We start from the raw sequence: 15953 nt of genomic DNA, 5'->3' as shown, positions 1-15953 counted from the left end.
GATGTAAATGACGAGTTGATGGGTGCAGCACAGCAACATGGCACAAGTATACATATGTAACAAACCTGCACGTTATGCACATGTACCCTACAACTTAAAGTATAATAATAATAAATAAATTAAAATAAAAAAAAAAGAAAAAAGTTGGAAGTTAGAAGGAAAAAAAAATTAATACTATTATAGCAATGATAATATTACATTGTAGGGCTATGTCCTATTTTATAACAATTATTAAATTTTAAAAGGCAGTTATAATAAATGCAAAATAATTTTCAAAACATAAGGCCTCATACCCACCACCCACCATGCTGCGAAGGAAGAAACTTCAGACAGAATGAGCAACTTGTCCAACTTCACATTGTTCATAAACAGCCAACCGAAGATTCTGTTGATTTTCCCATTCTTCAAATATTTGCTGAGTACCTTCTGGGCACATTGATAGTTCCTCCTCTTTCCTTTTCTTCATTTTCTTCTTCAGCAACTCACCAATTTGTCTTCAATTTATGCCTCCCTTTTCCTCTATGTTTTCTGACTTTTTGTCTTTTTGCTCTACATTTTGGTGGTTTTCTTCGTCTTTAAACATTTTCTTTCAACTTTTTCCTATCTTCTTTTAGTTTTGGCAAGGGTATTTCAAATGTACAAGAGCTCTTTCTTGTTTTCTGATAGCTCCTTTTTAATAGCATCCTGATTTGGTTTTACAGATGTAAAATTTCCTTGGTGTTTTATAAATATGGATTTCAGATTTTTAAGTTATTCTCTGTTCCTGAGTCACTTCATTTTCCTTTTGATCAGTTTTCCTATATGTGTGAATTATTTCCTCAAATGCCTGATGATCCTCGGTTATTATTTCACATTAGAAAATGAAGCAATAGAAAGACTTACTGAGGGCAGTTGTTTATTAGCTGGAAGCTTCAATTCAGCAGGAATGGGCATGGACTCGCCGTTACACTGGAGGTAGTCTTCCTCACATGCCAGAATGAGGAGGATTTTCTCAAGGTCACTAGCCTTCACACTATCTAGTCTGCTTTTTTGTAACAATATCTTCCAGTTTTACAAACAAAAACAAAACCCCAAACCCCAAACCTCTTTGTTGTTGTTTTGACTGGGGAATAAACATGTAGCAGTCAGGTGTTTTTCAAGAAGGAGTAGGAAATAAGGGCTGACAGCTGTGATATATGTAGACTAATAATACCTCTACAATGCCTCTGATTTCTATTCTACTTCTCACTTGCATCCCCTGGTTGGGGTTCTCTGATAGGCAGGTCAATTTTTCTTCCTATTACAGGAATCTCATTGTTGATACTTTAAGTTGATGTTTCTTCCACTCTATTTTCTCAGTTAATATTCTTCCATCTGTGTTTTTTTTTCTTCCAAGAATTGGTTGACATCGGCAGGTAGAAAGATATTCACTGTTTTGGTAAGATTGTGCCATTTTTATAAAATTTACTTTTTTAAAATGTATTTTAATAGACATAGGCTAGTTGTTGAGACTGATTTTGCTTTAGATAGCACCTTGTTCTGTAAGCCAATTCCGACAGGCTTATGGGGCCTTCATATAGGGGCTGAACGTTGGAAATGAAACCCAGCACTTAAGTTTGCAATCTGCCCTATGCAGTGAAGGAAGTGGATTACTTCCTGATTCAAGTCTTGAACTTCCTTGTTGAAATTCCAACTAATCCCTACAACAGTCTTGGGATAGATAAGCTTCTTGTTTTCAGGTTATTTGCAGGACAAAGACGGTTGACATACCCTGGGATCGGTGTAAGATCCAGCATTTCTGGGGTTGATTTAGTCTCCACTTTCCTAGGTGCTTTTCTATTTCTTCAAAATTAACTTTTCTGTTTTTCAAAAGAATAGATTTCCAGAAGCCATGTGCCATGTCACAATATTTATTTAAAGGAAAACATACATTAGACAGCACATTTGATGATTCTGTTTGGTTTCCTCTGTTGGCTTGTTAGCTATCACTCTTTAATTTAGTGGTTGCTTTAGGGTTTGTAGTATATATTTTAACTTGTCACAATCTACCTCCAAGTGATATTATATCACTTCAGATCTAGCTTAAGAACTTTACAATAGTAGACTTCCATTTCCCCCTCCTGACCTTTGTGTTAGTGCTGTCATATATTTCACTTGTATATTTATTATAAACTTGACTTTACATTATTTTTGCTTGTTTGTTTAAAGATTTAATTATACTTAAAAAGATCTGAATAAGAAACTTCTATTCTGTTTTTTCCTTTGCGGTTACTGGTATTGGCAGTTTCCTTTCCTTTGTGCTGATCCATATTTCTATGTGATATAATTCTCTTTCTGCCCTAATAACTTCCTTTAACATTCTTAAATGGCTGGTCTGCTGGCGATAAAATTCTGTGAACCTTTTATGTATAAAAGTAGTCTTTATTTCGGTTTCATTTTTAAAGATATTTTCACTGTCTGGGATTGTAGATTGACCTTTTTTTTTCTTTCTCTACTTGAAAGATGTTGCTCCATTTCCTTCTTGCTTCTGCTGTTTCTGATGGGAAATCTCCTGTTATCCTTATCTTGTTCTTCTGTACAGTATGTATCTTACTTTTCCCTCTGGCTGCTTATAAGATTTTTCTCTTTATCACTGGTGTTGATAAATTTGATTATGTGCTTTGCTGCAGCTTTCCTCATGTTTCATGTGTTCGATGTTCATTGAGCTTTTTAAATCTGTGAGTTTATAATTTTCAGCAACTATGGAAAATGTTCAGTCATTATTTCTTTGGATGTATGTTCTTCTTCCTTACTCCTTCAGAGACTCCAATTACACATATATCAGGCCACTGCAATTTGCCCCACTGATGCTTTATTTTTCTCTTTCTGTTTTTTTAAATCTATATTTTAATAGTTTCTATTGTGCCTTCAAGTTCACTGATCTTTTGTTTACAATGTCTAATCTACCATTAATAGCATCCAGCATATTTTTTATCTTGGACATTGAAGTTTTCAGCTGTAAAAGTTTGATTTGGGTCTTTCCTACATTTTCTATGTTCCTACTTAATTTTTTAAATACATGTGATATGGATAGAATAGCACACTTTATGCCTTTATTTACTAGCTCATGTCATGCCTTTATTTGCTAGATTTAACACCTTTGTCAGTACTGAGTTGGCTTTAATTGATTGTTTTGCTTTTTCGTAATCAGTCATTTTTTGTTGGATGCTGCATATTGTGACTATGATCTTGTTGAAGCTAGGTGATTTTGTGTTTCTATAAATATTTTGAAACTTTGTTCCAGGATGTAGTTATTTGGAAGTACCATGATCCTTTTGGGTCTTGCACTTAAGATTTCTTCTGTGAGATCAGAGCTGTGCTCAGCCTTGGACTAATTTTTCCCACTTCTGATGCAAGATCCTCCTAAGTATTCTATCCAATGCCTCATAAATCTTGAGGTTTTCCAGCATGGCTGATAGGAACAGGCACTATTCTCAGACTTGTCTGAATGTTGAACAATGCTGTTTCTAATCGTTTTAGGTGGTTCTTTCCTTGATGTTGGGTAGCTTCCTCACATGCATGTGTACATCAGTATTTGAATGCTAGGGGAGAACCCTCTGCAGTTCCCTGGAATTCTCTCTGTGTGCAGCTCTCTCTTCACTAGTACTCTGTCCAGCACACTCTGGCTGTTTTGGTTTTACCAGGGTCTCAGATCCATCTCCTCAATTCCAGGAGGATGCCAGACTCTTCCCGGGTCCCCTTTTCTGCACTATGGCTTGGAAACTCTCTCCTGGGCATAAACTGGGGCAATTATAGGACTCACATTGTTTGCTGTCTTTCAGGGATCACTGAATTTCACTGTCCAGTGTCCAGTGTCCCACAAAGCATGCTTCATATATTATATCCATTTTGTGGTGGTTTCAGGCAAACGGGTAAATCTGATCTTTGTTACTCCACCTTGAATGATTGAATTATGTTCTGATTGTACCTAAAGGACATGGCAAGCCCCTAGAGGAAATGACAATGTGGCACATAGCACAAAAGCAGCAGAACTTGGGGACATAAAGAAATCAAAAGGGCTATGACAAAGAATGGCTTTTAATTAACTCATGTGAGTGTGTGACTAAAGGTCTGAGGAGTCCAGGCAGTAGGAAAAAACTACAAAATTTGGGCTTTCATGACATCCTCAGTTTCAAAAGGATGGGGACTCAAAAACTAAAATTGATTTTTTTGTGCAAAATAAGAACAAATACTTCCTGATGACAGCTATTTCAGAACACCACATGCAATGGATAGACAGAAAATAAAAATAGATAACATGTATAGAGTGCTTAGCGAGGCACTATTATAAGGTTTAACAAGTATTAAGTCATTTAATCCTTTCAACAACTCTATGATGTCAATAACAGTATTATCCCCATTGTACAGATGAGACATCTGAGACACAGAGATTAAATTTTTACCCAAGATCAAATGACTACAAAATGGGAGAACCAATATTTGAACTCAGGAAGTACAGCCCCAGAACCTGAATTCTTAGCTATCCACACTATATTCACTTTCAAGCCAGACGAATAGAGGGAACTCCTTCTTCTAGAAGAAACAGTTAATTTTTCATATTACATCGTAGGTATTCTGCAGTAGGATAATATTATTCTGCTTTTGGTCACTCAGCCTCTACCTTCTACTCCTCTGAGGAACCTTCACCTTTAAGAAATGAACATGTTGATCCAGTTCAAGGGGAAAAAGAGACTTAGAAACCTCAGAGGCAATGGTTCAAAATGTAGCACTAAGTGGACATACAAGGAGCATATTTTCCAGAGGACAAGGTCAAGAGCACCTGAAAATGTCTCCATAATGTGTATTTAGACAGTGTATGTCACAGCGACTCCACTATTGCAGAGTTCTAAGACCTTGTCATCTTTATTTGGACTTCAAATCTGGTATTGGGTAGCACTAAAAAATGAAGGTGATGTAAAATTAACATTTTACTAAGAAATTGCAGGGAGGCTTTAAGATAATTGATGTCACACTATGGTATGAGATTGCTGTAATTTTAAATTATTTACCAAAATTGGGATATAACTAGAGCTCATTGCAGCATAATTTTTCCATTTAAACAATGACATATCTATATATGGGGGAATATACTTTACATCTGACTTTTCTCACACTGATTAACACTCTTGCTGCTGTAACTATCTAGCCCAGAACACACAGGACCTTTCCAATTAGTACTGGTGTTTCTCCTTCTGAATAAGTCTACATCAATGAGAACCCCAGATGTGAGTGCTAGAAAGTGTGTTCCAGGGCAGCTGTAGCAGTAATTCTGCTCATGAACTCTCTGAGTTCCCCCTGCCTCGATCCTCCTGCCTCTTCTCTTCCCCACCTCTATTTCGCTCCCTTGGTGATACCATTTAATTTCATGGTACCAAATGCCAATTTTTATAATGATGATCTTCCAAAGTTTATCTTCCACCAAAACCGCTTCCTGATTATTAAACTACCTCCATAAACCTCTACCTGGATGCCCAAGAAGTGTTTCAAACTCAGCACGTAAAAGCTAAACTCCTGAGCTTCTGCCCCAATCCACTCTCCTCATCTTCTCCATCTCACTGAATGAAAAACAAATCTGCATAGATGTTCAAGACAAACGTTCTGGGGAGTAATTCTCATTCATTTTTTCTTACATCACACTTTGAATGTATCAGAAATTCCTCTGGTATCTGACCACATATCATTATCTATGCTGCTACCCAAGTCAGCACCATCTCTAGCCTGGATTATTGGAATGCCCTTTAATAGGTGTCCTTGATTTCATCCTTGTCCTCCTACAACCTAGAAGAGTATCCAGTGTGATCCAGTTATAAAAATGGTAGATTATGCTCATCTTCTGCTCAAAGGTGTTATATATATGTGTGTGTGTTTTATACATCTAGTTATGTATATATAGCTATATATATATCCAGTTTTATACATTTTATACATTTTATACTTTTATACATTTATACATTTTATACATTTTATACTTTTATACATCTGGTTATGTGTATATATATAGTTATATATAGCTATATATATATTTCAGTATAACATATATATATTGTAGTATTTTATATATATAGAGAGAGAGCAGTATAACAAATTATTCTTAGTGATATCCCAATTTTGGTAAATAATTTGAAATTAATAACCTCTCTCTTAGAACAAATGCAAATGTCTCATAATGGCCTAAGGAGCATTAAAAAATGGGCATCATTACCTTTCAGATCTCATGTTCCCCAACAGTACTGCCAGAAGAATATAATGTGAGCTACATGAAAGAAGTACAATTTTAAATTTTCCAGTAGCAACATATACATTTCCAGTATAAAACAGATGCAATTAACTTTAATAATCTATTTTATTTGACATAATATATTCAAAATATTGTTTTCCAACATTCAATCAATACCAATTGCATACAATATAGTTTAGGTTTTTCTTTCATTACAAAGTCTCTGAAATCTGGTGTGTCATTTATGTGTACGATATACCTCCATTCAGGCTAGCCACATTGCAAGTGCCCGATAGCTCTATGTGGCCAGGGACAGTGCAGTTTTACAACAACTTCTCAGTGCCTCTCACTAGAGCAGGCATGCTACCACCTCTAGGCCTCACAGACCTTGCTCTTCCTTCTATCTGTAATACTCTTTCCTTGGAATCTCTTCATCGTTCTTTCCTTCACCCTTTTCAAAACTTTGTTTAAGTGTTTTCTTTTTAGTAAGATCTTCCCTGTCCACAACATTCAAATTCCAACCTCTTCCAACTATAACATTTCCTATCGGCATTTCTTGATTTATTTTCTCCACTGTATTTAACACATTCTAGCAAATTACATAATATCACGCACACATGCAGGTTCTTACATCAGATTTAATATGACACTAAGCTCTCATGCAACTAGACTGGTAGGAAGTTTCATTACATTATTATTATTGGAGCTCCTTCCTTCTACTCCAGAGTTGTATGAAAGTCCTGGGAATGATGGTAACTCATAATGTATTAAATTGATTCCAGAGCTGCTTTGCTACAATTAGGTACAGTTGACCCTGCCAACTTGGGGCCCTGGTGTCTACAGTCTACAATCGCTGAGTTCATTTCCTGGGTTCCCAGGTTCCCTAGGAATCAGGTCTGTCCTACCTCCCTAGATTTCTGCACCGATTTTCCTTACTCAGAGAAATTCAGGCCACCATCTTCTTCCTAGTCCTTGACAATTTCCCCTAATGTTTTCCTATCACCTCTCCCAATGCTCACGGTATTTGCCTCTTTCTCTTCCCCTTAACATATCTCTTTAGTGACTTTAACTTTAGGAAACAACATCCTTGTCTGAAGGAGAGTGAGGATTGGGCCGGGGTAATCATGATGGATGGTGGACAGGACTTACAGGCAAGCTTTAAAATGGAAACTCTTCAGTCAAAAGCCTGATTATCCCCTCTTGGACTGGACAGGGAGGGATGGGAGTAAAAATACAGTAAAAATAAGATCTGCTAGTATTGTAACGAAGTCTTGACACAACCATAAGTAAGAATTGTAGGAGATTTTAGAATATTTTGATTTTTTAATGATTCATGTTTTTGTTATACCTATTTATTATCAGGAAAGCCTCCAAATTAAAACCATTTCAGTAATACTATTTTGATGCCAGGAAAATAAGGAACCTGGAAGTAGTGTCACATGGTAGCAGCATACAACAGGAACTATAAAAATGTATGCATATAAATATACATGGGTACATACAGATATACATACAGGTTTTGAGAAGAATGGAACCCAAAGAAATGCTTTTATACTGTTAGTGGGAGTGTAAATTAGTTCAACCATTGTGGAAGACAGTGTGACGATTCCTCAAGGATCTAGAACCAGAAATACCATCTGACCCAACAATCCCATTACTGGGTATATACCCAAAGGATTATAAATCAGTCTACTATAGAGACACATGCACATGTATGTTTATTGCAGCACTGTTCACAATAGCAAAGACTTGGAACCAACCCAAATGCCCATCAGTGATAGACTGGATAAAGAAAATGTGGCACATATACACCATGGAATACTACACAGCCATAAAAAAGGATGAGTTCATATCCTTTGCAGGGACATGGATGAATCTGGAAACCATCATTCTCAGCAAACTAATACAGGAACAGAAAACCAAACACCGCATGTTCTCACTCATAATCGGAAGTTGAACAATGAGAACACATGGACACAGGGAGGGGAATATCACACACCGAGGCCTGTCATGGGGTGGGGGGCTAGAGGACGGATAGCATTAGGAGAAATACCTAATGTAGATGACGGGTTGATGGGTGCAGCAAACCACCATCGCATGTGTATGCCTGTGTAACAAACCTGCACGTTCTGCACATGTATCCCAGAACTTAAAGTATAACTAAAAAAAAAAAAAAAAAGAGTAAGAAAATGCTGTACAAAGAAAAGGGAAGCAAATAGATGCTCAAGAGAAAAGGAAGTCTGGAGGATGAAGAAAGCAGAAATCTGGGGAAAGAATAAACAAAAAACCTGATTTCTGGTTTGGGAGAGGAGAGGAAAAGGGAAGGACATTGCATGAGACGCCAAGTCAGGGCCAGGAAGAGTTTCATGAAGGAGATGTATTGCAATGACCTATGTGCCATACACTGCATTTTGAGGATACTGAATTGCTTGAGATCTCACCACTAAATAACAGAAAGGGAAAAAGTGAAAAACTTTACAGGCTATCTCCTCCGTGCTAGGTAATTTTGCATACAATAGTCCCTTTCATCTTCACAATAGCACTATAAAGTAGGTGAGATTAATCTCATTTTCCAGTTGAGGAAAGAGGGTCAAAATGATGGAATACTGTGCTCGGGATCACGCAGCTATTCAGTGTGGACTCAGGGAAAGAAGGCTTGCATCCAACCCTGGGTCCTACATTCTTGCTACGGCCGCTCCTCCGACTGCATGCCCTTGTAGGAGTTACTTACTTTTCCAGACAGATCCCCAAAATACATCTTCTGCTCCACATTGGAAATATCTCTTTACTTCTGAAGCCTTATTTTTTCACTTTATTTTTTATGCTTAAGCTAGACAATCAATAAGGATTTAGTGAATAAGTGGAAAAAAAAGAACCCATGTACATAGGTATGTGTCCATTCTGCATCATTTAGTTCAAACTATAAGATCTGACAGTAGCGGCCTGTAAACATAACATGCATACTACTCATTTAAAAATATACACAGCAATCCAGGTAGCATGACTTCTTAAAGGCAGGGTCCCCTCACAGGGCAGTATATGCTAATCAGCAAAGCAAAATCAGTACTTTGAACACATTGAACATATGCATGAAAAACGTTTCTAATTTTTGTATTATTAAGATTTTATAAGATACGTAATGATTCTTTGGCATACTTTGTTACAATGCTCGTTAGAAAATCTGCAAAAAAGGATTAAAATAAATCTCAGATGTCAACACAATCTCCTGGGCAATTCTTCACTAGACCAAACGATGCCATCCACGACTGCATTATCTATGAGGCTGAGAATGGCTAATGAGGCCCATCGATTGTGATAGAGCCTGTACTGCACTCATAGACTTTTTCTCTCTTCTCCGCCATGGGCTGTACTTACCCACTCCTGCAGAGAGCCCAGCCTTTATAGTTGAAGGCAAAGGTGAAAATAGCCAGTGTTGTGTGAGCTGAAAGACTTCAAACTTCAAATAGTCCTTGGATTATAGGGAAAATCCTCGTGGCCAATCTTTTTTCATGATGGCAGGGATTCATATTTGCCAGGCACAATGGACAGTACCTGGCACGAAGCTGGGAGCTGAAAAAATGTATACACATAAATATGCATAGACACATACAGAGATATATATATATGCACACAAACACATGTGCACAGATAAACTAATATCATCAAATAGATACTAGAATTGTGTTGATATCACCAAAAACCCATCATGTACCTCCTAGTCATCCTCTACCTGAGTATTTTTCAGAAACTTTGAACAGTATGATTTTTAACACTATTTCCAGCTCCTGTATTCAGTGGCTTGTTTACTTTGTTACTTTCAGCCTCCTACTCTGGTTTGAGATGTCTCAAAATAGCATTCCAGTTATTTGTGTTTTCATCTATAGTTATTTTCTCAACAAGGGTTTTTAAAATTCCTATGTATTTAAAAAAATAACTTGAAAAATGATGCAAAATTCTGCAATGTATTCTTAGAAACAAGTAAAGATGCAAATATATCACCAGTAATATGGAGGCAGAGTGATTTGAACACAGCAGAAAGGAGTATTAATTTCCGTCCTGCCACCTACCATCTGAGTGAATCGTGACAAGGTTTTTGTTGTTGCTTTATTTACTTGTTTGCCTTCCTGGTCTTCAGTTTCTCACAAGTATATATGAGGAATTGGATCCTGTGCCCTCCAGCATTTTTTGAAACTCTGAATTTCCAGGATTCTAGGAAACTTATCCTAACCAAATTTGTGTTGGCATGACTGGCTTTAGAAAAGCATAGCCAGTAATTGGTGATGGGTCTGACTACAAAGAACAAGGGCAGAATGAGCTAGACCCCACCTCATCATCCTTAATGAGTCCACCTGTATGATGAAGAGCAATCCTTAATGAGTATATCTGCATGATCAAGAGTAAAGGTGGGTAAATCTGACTTCTCCCATATATAGTTATGGAAACTACAAGTCACTTTATCTCTTCAGTCATTCATAGAATGGAGACACAAAACCCACCTTCACAACGCTTAAAGCATTAGATAAAATGTAAGTGTAAAGCATTTACAACCATACCCAGAACATTGCAGGGTCCAGTTGATAGTTTCTACTAATGTTCTTATCAGAAAACTTCCAAACGATAGAGCAGACAAGAAATACACAGGATGGGAAAAGAGACTTACCAAAAGGAGATAATTGATCCAAGTTAAACAAAAAGGTGTTTATTCCCTCTTTAAATTGTTCTTGAAATTTGCTAAGACTTGCGTCATTGTTTAGAAGATTTGAACCCCAGAAGTTGTTTCATGCCAGCTCAGGTGGTAGATGAAGGCAGACCTTTCAAAAGATTAGATTTACAAAAAACCACATTGGTCTTTATCGTCCATGTTGTTCTTCTCTCTAAAGTCATAGGAAGTATAATAGTATTGATCAGACAAGACAAGAGCCTGGCCTACCATAATCAAACAATAACCTTTGATTTATCCACCTGGAAAATGTCCATGGAAACTATAAAGGAAAGTGTTTTGGGTCAAAGACTACGTTTGGTTTCATGTTGAGAAAACTACCCCTATTACCTTTTATTTCCTAAATAAAGAGCATGGTTGCTTTGTACAGTCATACAGTCATGGTCTCAAAGGCAAATCTTTTGTTTCAGAGGTTGAATGGGCTATTTCTCTACATGTCTGATTACATGCCGTGCATCTCAAAGCATATTGACAATTTCATTATACTGAGTGCAGTAATCCATATCAACAGCTCATCCCTGTTTTGAATTATAAAATGAAGGGACTTAAAAAGCCAGGTATAAGCAAACTTATCTGCTTCTAGTCCTTCAGGGACTGGACTAGGTCCAAAATTAAACAAGACACAGGGTAGCTTTTTAAATTTAAACACTTCCTAAAATTGTTTTTTCACCAAAAGTAGGCCACCTAAAAGATTAAAAGCTCTCTCTTTCTTTCTCAAAAAAAAGAGTAAAAAAACACAAAATTACACTCTAATTTAAAACTCTAATTGAGTGCTCTTGTATTCGTAAGATGTTCTACTTTCCTTTAGGGACAATATTCTTATTAGTCACACAAGCTGTCTAATCATTTAAGCGCAAGGCTTCTTCAAACCATATACCTTTGTTGCAAAGCAAATGAGAAAGTGCAGTGCTGTCTTTTTTTCCTCAGTGTCTCTCAATTATGTACTTATAAAAGCAACAATCAAATACTCAGGCTGAATAAAAAGATACCTTCTGGACTAGCACAGGTCTAAAGACAACTGAGGTTAGTGCTGTCTGTATTTTTAAGACAGTACTCTTCCTAGTCTACATTTAAAGATTTAAAGATTATAAAAAGACAAACAAACAAAAACAAAACAAAAAACAAACAAAGCACTCATGAATAAAGGACAAGGCAACTTGGTTAGGGAGGCAGAAAAGCAAACGCTTGAACACTTCGGTTGACTTTGGAATCTGGGAGACCCATGTTCAATCTCAGGTGAGTTACCTGAACTTCTGAACCTCGCTGTCTATAAAAGAGAGGTAGTAACAGCATCTCTCAAAAAGGGTTGGAGTAAGAATTACAGGAGATAATATGTATAAGTGATTTTCACTGTTCAAAGTAAGCAATGGATGTTCAATATCATCATCAGCATAATTAAGAAATCATTTTGCAAGTGTGAAATATACAACGTTTAATTTTCTTCTGCTCCCCCTTTCTCTCCATATGCAAAGGCATACAGGCAAAGGGGGAAGAAAACTAGTATTTACATAGAGTGTTGGCCATGTTCCAGGTACTTTACATAGATCATCTCAACTAGTCGTCATGATATCTGCCTGGGATATGTTCCTTTGAGGGATGAGGAAACTGAGGCTAAGACAGAGACACAGAGACAGAAAGACAGTGGGACAGAGAGAGAGCCTGAAACCCAAGTCTCCAGTGCCCAGCCCATACTTACTGTACTATAAACGTTCACATGCACACATATTAACACACATGCACATGTGTGTTAATGCACATTCCTGAGACAATCTGGGAATTTCTTTAAGTGGTACTCATAGGCTTATACAGCCTGAGTACAGTAGCTTTTTTAACATCTAATCCTCAAAACAGTCTCGTAAAGTTTTATTATTATCTCTATTTCATGAATTAAACAACAGAAGCTCAGTGCATAAGTAATATAAAAAGGCAAAAGCTATTGCGTTCTGGATTTAGGATTAGAACTGAGATCTGTTTGACAGCAAAGTCCAGGTAATTTAAAGTCCAGGTAATTTCTCCTATATAAGGACAACTTCTGATGAGAAGCAAGAGTTGTTTGAATAGAAACCCTTCATTAAATAGAAAAATTTACTTTTTACTCTCTTAAAATATAAAAGATTTCACTCTCTTTTGGGAAACTGGTTGTCTCATGGTGAAATTTTTCTTGCAGAATAAAAGTGATGAAACTGGCTCTCTTTGAATTAGGTGAAAAGAATGAGTACCTTGGACGTGAGCATTCTGCTGGCTTATTTCTTGTGCATTACGGCATTCAACAAAGAAGAGAAAGGTCCTATTTGATTTTAGCAAAATGTGGGATCCATGCAGTTCATTTGTAAGCTTCCTTCCTGTAGTAGCTCCCATGCACACAGCGAGGTCACAGCGTTGGTGATCTGAATGCCCACACCTGCAAGGTGAACTTTAATATATCACATATTTCAACTGTGAGATTTCAAATGAAGCCTGTTGTGGGCTCTGTGTTTCCAGACAGCTCATAGATCCCTGTCTAAAAGCACTGAGTATAGCAATGAGCTCATGATGGTATCTCAATAAATTTCTGTGGCGCCAAAGAGAAAAGCCAGAGTCTTTTGTTGATAACATAACAGAATGGACAATATTGCCTAGAGAAGGCTACCATTTGGAAGACGTTCAAGGAACCATAGCATGGATTGCCTGAAACAAATACAATCATGAATATCAATTGTCATTAGTTCTTGAACTGGCATCTTGGTAACCAAGTAGCTTAGACCAAAGACATCTTACAGAGATTTCCACCACCCTTAAGATCCCTGAAACAAGATTTTGAGAGCAGAAATTAAGATGCAATAATAAAGTAGTTATTGCATATTAGCATAAACAGGTTTAAATTTTTATCTTTTGTATAAGGATAAACTATCAGTTAGGAGGTACAACAAGAAAAAAAAAAAAAAAAGCCAAGATGAGCTAAATACCCAAACATGAATTGGCTTTAAAAAATTCTAGCTTCAATATACAACTCTTACTACTTTGAAATGTAAAGGTTTTAACCCTAAAAATCATCATTTTGATTTTTAAAATGTTGTGCCAAAAGGTCTTAACTAAAAAACATTATCTTGATTCAAAATGTAAAGGTTTTCACAGGAAACAAAGTTAATTACACACAGTATGCTGAAAGTATGTCTTAATTATGATTCAGTTGTTTAAATGAAAGAAATACAAGTCTGAAAATTATCACTTTTCTAATTCCAAATTCCCACTGGAGTTTCTAGCAGTTCTGGATCCCACATCCCAAAACACCACCAAAACTGCTTAAACACATGTACATACATACACCACATCTAGGTATATTGAAAGAGCACAAATGTCCTTAAATGTTTAAGAAACACAGTCATATAGAAAAATACACAATACACATACACACACACGTGCCTCTGAAGTGCCACCATTCATTCTAAAAGGCTATAGGGTCAACTTGACAGTCTTTGGCTTGGTTTAGGTATGCAGTAGGTCACTACCCTGGTTCTGGTGCTCATGACCCATTGCCTAGGTTGCAGCAGCAGGTAGTCCACCAACCTACTGCAAGAGATAACTTCCTAAGATGCAAGTTGTGAATGACAGTCTTCTCAAAAGCTTTCCATGGGTCTCCTTTGTTGGCAGAGCTATGTCCCATTTCTATTTTATGACATTTATGGACCTGAAGGGACTAGTAATAGTTTAGCTCTATATTCCTCAAAGTATGCATTGCCTAGAAAATCCAGGCAGTACATCTTTTTCCATTTTTTTCAAATTTTTAATTTTTGTGGGTACATATGAGGTGCATATAATTGTGGGGTACATGAGACGTTTTGATACAGACATGCAATGTGAAATAGTCACATCATGGGAAATGGGATATCTATTCCCTCAAGCATTTATTCTTTGTGTTACAAACATTCCAATTATACTCTTTTAGTTATTTACAACGTAAGATTAAGACTATAGTCAACCTTTTATACTATCAATAGTAGTTATTATTCTTTCTACCTATTTTTTGTACACATTAACCATCCCAGGCAGTACATCCTGATGAACAGTTGTACTGTATCAAAACCAGAGATACCTCCACAGCCTCCATTGCTGCCCTGGAGATATGGATTGTGATTAGGTTGTTGAATGAAGGAGCCAGACCTTACAATCTGTGGCTGAAAGTATTCCAGCTGTATTTCATTAATTTGCAAGAATCATCTATGGAGCTATTAAAAATATAGATTCCCAAGTTTTGACTCTTCCCCCAAAGGTTCTGATTTGTTAAGTCTTGGAAAGAAGCCAGGAATCTGCATTTTAAAAAGTCCCTGGTCTTTCTGATGCAGCCAAGCAGCAATTTCACATTTGGAGCCATACATAATTTATTTTCCTCATTTTATAGGTATAAAAACTGTGAGCCAGAGTAGTAAAGTGACTTGCCAATGATTAGTCAGAAAGTTGCTGTAAACCAGAACTGGAACCCAGGTCTCCCAACTCCCTGTCTTCCCTTGCTGTTGGGCTGCTTCCCACTAGAGCAATAGGGGTGTCATGTGGCAAACTCTGTGCAGCTTCCTATAGCTCTTCATTGGTTTTATTCTACAGATACTCCTTCATTGCAAAGTCACTTTTTTAGGAGGATGAAATTTCACAGTAATACCTCTCACAGGTCAATGCAAGAAACTTGTTTCACCAAAGGCATTTTTCTGGCTCATCTAATTCTTGAAGCACAGAGCCAGCAATATGATCTGCCTCGTTTACTCTGTCTGTACAGTGGGAATTGCACCAGCTCTCACTGAATTGTCTGTTAGTGTTATTAAAAGCATGGATAAAGATAATAAATTCTGTGTCACCTCTCAAACTCCTCTGTGACAGACTTCCTATAAATAACAATATAAGTATGCAATCCTGCTACAGCATTAGCATCAAAGACAAAATGGACAAATCAGATTGTCAGTTCATGATTTAGCATCCTCATGAGAAAAGCTTGTGCATGCCAGACAAGTGCCTCACAAGTTGACATTT

The 15953-nt window shown here is 36.9% G+C and overlaps 1 long non-coding RNA gene across 1 annotated transcript in view; it reads right to left on the bottom strand.

Annotated features, from left to right (window-relative positions):
* Window positions 1-13356, bottom strand: part of LOC105528081 — a 96036-nt gene extending 82680 nt beyond the window's left edge. Inside the window, exons 1-3 of the long non-coding RNA XR_001004310.1 lie at window positions 13175-13356; window positions 10896-11046; window positions 9611-9805 (exon numbers count right to left, since the gene is read on the bottom strand). This is a non-coding gene — a long non-coding RNA (uncharacterized LOC105528081). The remainder of the gene's footprint in view (window positions 1-9610; window positions 9806-10895; window positions 11047-13174) is intronic.
* Between the last annotated feature and the right edge of the window lie 2597 nt (window positions 13357-15953).

The sequence above is a fragment of the Mandrillus leucophaeus genome, unplaced genomic scaffold (assembly GCF_000951045.1).
Source record: "Mandrillus leucophaeus isolate KB7577 unplaced genomic scaffold, Mleu.le_1.0 Scaffold70, whole genome shotgun sequence".
Taxonomy (NCBI): domain Eukaryota; kingdom Metazoa; phylum Chordata; class Mammalia; order Primates; family Cercopithecidae; genus Mandrillus; species Mandrillus leucophaeus.
The sequence above is the reverse complement of the archived record's forward strand: the minus strand, read 5'-3'. Positions and strand labels throughout refer to the sequence as shown.